The sequence below is a fragment of the Zea mays genome, chromosome 2, assembly GCF_902167145.1.
Source record: "Zea mays cultivar B73 chromosome 2, Zm-B73-REFERENCE-NAM-5.0, whole genome shotgun sequence".
Classification (NCBI taxonomy): Eukaryota; Viridiplantae; Streptophyta; class Magnoliopsida; order Poales; family Poaceae; genus Zea; species Zea mays.
The window spans coordinates 111,643,412-111,648,872 of NC_050097.1; the positions used below are offsets into that span (position 1 = coordinate 111,643,412).

General features: G+C 43.1%; 1 long non-coding RNA gene across 1 annotated transcript; it reads right to left on the reverse strand.

Moving 5' to 3' along the window:
• Positions 1–641: 641 nt before the first annotated feature.
• Positions 642–2,239, reverse strand: LOC103646842 (uncharacterized). Its single transcript, XR_002267611.2, has 2 exons — positions 1,617–2,239; positions 642–690 (listed from the first exon to the last, which is right to left on the reverse strand). It is a non-coding gene; the product is annotated as an uncharacterized lncRNA (long non-coding RNA).
• Positions 2,240–5,461: the final 3,222 nt, after the last annotated feature.

The following is a 5,461-nucleotide window of genomic DNA, read 5'->3' on the forward strand; positions in this document are numbered from 1 at the left end:
TTACACTTTGTAGAAATTGTGCATCTTTACCCATAGGTCATGTTACCCATTTGCCAAGAGATCGCGACTTCCCATTCATCTCTACCGAGGAGATGAGGCAGGGTAGCACTACGAGGCCTTTACAAAGTTCCACTAGCTTCATAAAACCCGCTACAGTTTCTAGGAAGCCCCAATGCAGGGATCCCTCGTATGACCGCCATCGCAGTAAAATCAACCCAAGGGCCTCCCTACAACGACCACTCCCCTACTGCCCTTGCCCCTTTCGGGTAAGGTAGTCATCCACTAGCTTTCCTAATTAGTCAGCCAAGGGCCGACCCATACCACCATTGTGGTAGCACTGTTTTCCTGGGTGGTTCTCCATGTTCCAATTAACAATATGATCTTATCATGAACAATAAACAACAAATTGATAATAAAAGCATGTCATGAATAGTGTGTATCTCAATACCCAAAACCACATAAAGCAATAGCAGGTGCTACCCAAAAGTTCAGTGGTAAACAAGGTATAAATATAGTCAAACTAGGGTAACCTATTAGGTCCCATCAAAATTAACATATGTAGATCATAATGATTAACAGGAGCATTATTGAGTAAATAGAAGTGATCAAGGGTACAACTTGCCTTCAACGAGCTCCTGCCCAATAATTTTTCCTCCTACTAAACACCTGGGTCCTCAGTAGCTTGCTTGTCTACTCACAACAATACAAACAAACATGGTATAGGAGAAATTAACATCACACCAAACCGCAGAACCGAATGCAAGATAATATTCTACGCGTCGTAACGAGATCGTAGGAACAATAATCACTAAATTCGGAGTTACGGTTATTGAGTTATGATTTTCTGAAGTTATTAGGCGATTGATATATATTAAACGAAATGAACAATTTTACTCTATGTTTCAAGACTAAAAAGTGTTACCAGGTGATAAATAATATTAATACAAAACTATTGCAACTGGAATGGGTTAGTTTGGAGTTAAAATGAATTTTCTAGGAATTAAACAAGTTTTTGGTATTATTTTAACACAGAAATCAATTTTCTAAATTGATCTATTAAATTCAAGGTCTATATTGGACTGCAGGTATGATTTTCCAGTGGTATAGGGGTCATATTATAAAGTTCTAGGGCACCATTGTAATTAATTTGCATAGGATGTGGATGGCGGCTATAATATACCAGAGTCTAGGGTCTCCTTTGCAAGATTACTTGTGGACGACAAAATAGGGACACTTGGCGCCCAACCACTAGTTGGAGCGATGCCACACACGGGTTCCCACAGTGGGGCGCACGGGATCCAGCCCGCACCAAATCCCCACCACTAGTACATGTGCCATTATAAGGGGATCAACGCGGACCGCTAGATCAGTGATCTACGGCCGGGATTCAACGGTGTGAAGGGGTACCTACAGCATCTAATCAGAGCCACCCGAATGGAGATCTACGGTCCAACGATCGTTGTCAACCTACAATGTGCTCGATGGCGGCACAATCTCTCCTCACGCCGGAGCAACCGTCGGTGTGATCGATTCCCGGCCCCTGGTGCCCCGCAGCTCGATCTAAACCTTGCTACACGATGCGGTGCACACCCCCAACACATACCCCGCCATCATACCTCCGATTTTGAAGTGATGCGCCCTACCGACGAGGATTGGCGGCCAAGCGACGTGGATTGTTCACCGGTGAGTAATCCGCCCCGCAGCATGGGTGATCAGCCCTTGATTTCCTCGCGTATGCGCCCGGCGTGCTCCGTGGTCTTCCCCTAGGCCACAATCACGACCAGGTTTCCCCAAGGGCCACGAATCACCAATGGCGAGCCTCCCTTCACGTTTTCCTCATAGCTCTCCCGCACACGGTGCTATCGGTCGGTGATTCTCACGGAGGTGGAAGAGGAGCCGTATAACGTTTGCTGCACAACTTATAAAGGCAAGGTGGGGAGGGATTTGACCCTGAGTCCACCACCAGCGGCACCGGCGCACCCGCCATGTGCGGCCAAGGTTGTTGAGGGATTACGGCTGACTTCCCGGGTCCACATGGCATAAAGAAGCAGCACTGGAAAGGCGCACTTGTGAGTGAATGGCAGGCAGGCCTGCAATGCCACTGACACCCAGGTCAATGTGTGCGAGCGGAGAACCGAGTTGGGCTGGTGCGTTAAAGATGTAAATGGGCCGACTTGGTTAGGATTTAGCCCATCGCGTAGGCAGATTCCTTTCTCTTTTTTCTCCTTTTTATTTTATTTTTAGATTCCGAATTTTAATTTTAAATTTTGCTGTGAAATTCCTATTTAGATTAAAGGCACCAATTCTAATACCAATTGGAAATGAATATATTTATTTATATATTTTTTCTTTATATTGTGTAGTATTTTTTCCTTTTCTCCCTTTTTTATGTTATTTCCAATTTCCTAAATTGTAAATTAGGTTAAATCCCAACTTGAGTGTTGACACCTTTCTATTAAGATTGCTAGTATTAAATGCATAAACACAAAAATCCAATATGATGCATGGATTATTTTAGGTGTTAGTACTCAATTGTCCATTTTAATTATGGTTATTCCCATGTTATAATGAGTAGAGGGCAAAACATGTAATGAGATCAACTCTTTTCTTATTACTTACAACTTGTGTATTACAAATCTTATCCCCTTAAAAAGAATCTCGTCCTCGAGATTAAGAGGAGCTTGGAAAGAGGTGGGGAAAGTCTACTCGTAGCTCTTCTTCTCTTTCCCAAGTAGCCTCATCTTCACCATGGTGACTCCATTGCACTTTGCACATTTTGGTCACTTCACTTCTTGTGACATGAGTCAAAGTATCAAGGATCTTGATAGGATACTTGGTATAAATCAGATCATCTTGAACACTTAATTCCTCCATAGGTAGCTGCTCTTTGGGTACCCTGAGACACTTCTTCAACTAGGATACATGGAAGACATTGTGTACATCCGCAAGATGGTCGGGTAATTCCAGTTGATAGGCAACTTTCCCCACTCGCTTTAGGATCAAGAAAGGTCCAATAAAGCTAGGGGACAACTTCCCTTTAACTTTAATCCTCCTCATACCCCGGATCGGTGACACTTTTAGATACACATGATCACCCTCCTTAAACTCTAACAGTCTTCTTCGAGTATCCACATAGCTATTCTGTCTTGACTGCATAGTTCTCAAGTTCTCCCTTATCAACCGGACTTGTTCTTCTGCCTCTTGTATAATTTCTGACCCAAAGAACTGCCTTTCACCAGTTTGATCCCAATATAAAGGAGTCCTACATTTTCTGCCATATAAAGCCTCAAACGGGGACATCTTCAAACTGACCTGGTAACTGTTATTGTAAGAGAACTCCGCATAGGGCAAACTCTTATCCCAAATGCCACCATGTTTAAAGCACAAGCTCTTAACATATCTTCTAGTACTTGGTTGGTTCTCTCGGTCTGCCCATCAGTTTAAGGATGGTAGGCCGAGCTGAAATTCAAGTGCGTGTCCAAGCACTCGTGCAACTTCTGCCAAAACTGAGAAGTAAACTGTGATCCCCGGTCTAACACAATCTTCTTAGGCACTCCATGTAAAAAACTATTAGAGCCATGTACAATTCTGCTAGCTTGGCTCCCGTGTAATTAGTCCTCATAGGAAAGAAATGAGCCACTTTTATTAGTCTGTCCACAATCACCCAAATAGAGTCATACCCTACAGAAGTGTGGGGTAGACCAACAATGAAGTCCATGCTAATTTCTTCCCACTTCCACTCAGGTACCTTCAGTGGGTGAAGTAATCTAGCAGGTCTCTGATGCTCAGCTTTTACCCTCTGGCAAACATCACACACTGCCACATGTGAAGCAACATCCCTTTTTAGACCATACCACCAATACTTTTGTTTCAGATCTTGATACATCTTGGTACTACCAGGATGGATGGAGTAGGCTGAGTCATGTGCTTCCTTCAATATGGTTTCACGAAGACTATCAATCTCAGGGACGCAAATCATGTTCTTGAACCAGATCATGCCCTGTTCATCTTCCATGAAGTCTGGACCCCTACCTTCTGCCATCAGATCTTTGATCTCTTGAATTTTAACATCACCGATCTGACCCTTTCGTATTTCTTGTTCTAAGGTAGGTTCCACCTCTATGGTCTCCTTCCGTGTGAAAAACTATTCCTAGATTGAGCTTCTCAAAGTCTTCTACTAACTCATCGGGTAGTTGGGCGACAATAGCTGCATGGACATGTTCCTTCCGACTCAAGGCATCCGCAACCAGATTCGCCTTGCCCGGATGGCAATGAATCTCCAAGTCATAATCTTTGATGAGCTCCAACCAACGTCATTGCCTAACGTTGAGATCCTTATGAGTGAAGATATACTTTAAGCTCTTGTGATCAGTAAAGACTTGGCACTTAGTCCCCATAATATAATGCCTCCAAATCTTAAGAGCATGCACTACGGCTACCAGTTCTAAGTCGTGAGTGGGGTAGTTCAACTCATGTTTCCGCAACTAGCAAGACGCGTAGGCGATGACATGTCCTTCTTGCATAAGAACACATCCCAAGCCCTAGCGGCACGCATCACAATATATGTCAAATCCCTTCTGTAGATCTGGCATAATCAACGCTGGAGGTGACATCAATCTTAACTTCAGTTGATTGAAACTATCTTGACATTCACGAGACCAATTAAACTCCTTTCCCTTCTCTAATAGTGAGGTCATAGGCTTAGCAATCTTGGAGAATCCTTCGATAAATCGCCGGTAGTAGCCTGCCAATCCTAAGAAACTCTAGATTTCAGTAACCGAGCTTGGTACCTTCCATGCCACTATCTCTCTGACTTTAGCAGGATCCACTGGTATTCCTCCATTGGAGATAATGTGTCCAAGGAATGGCACTTCATCAATCCAAAACTCACACTTGCTGAACTTGGCATAGAGTTGATTATCATGTAGCTTTTGTAGCACCATTCGCAGATGTTCCTCATGATCACTATCATTCTTGGAATAAATGAAAATGTCGTCGATGAATACTACAACGAATCTATCAACATACTCCATGAACACCTTGTTCATCAGATTCATGAAGTAGGCTGGTGCATTAGTTAAGCCAAACAATATGACTGTGAATTCATATAGACCATATCGAGTAGAGAAAGCCGTCTTGGGAATATCAGAAGGCCTAATCTTCAGTTGGTGATAACCTGTCCTAAGGTCAATCTTAGAGAACACCCTAGCACCTATCATCTGATCAATTAAATCTTCAATACGATGTAAAGGATACTTGTTCTTAATTGTGACGTCATTAGGTGATCTATAATCCACGCACATCCTTTGTGAACCATCTTTCTTCTGTACAAACAGAATCGGTGCTCCCCAAGGTGAGGAACTCGAACGAATGTACCCTGCCTCTTGCAACTCTGTTAATTGTTTCTTAAGTTTTTTTTAATTCTTCAACTGACATCCTATATGGCTGTTTTGAAATAGGA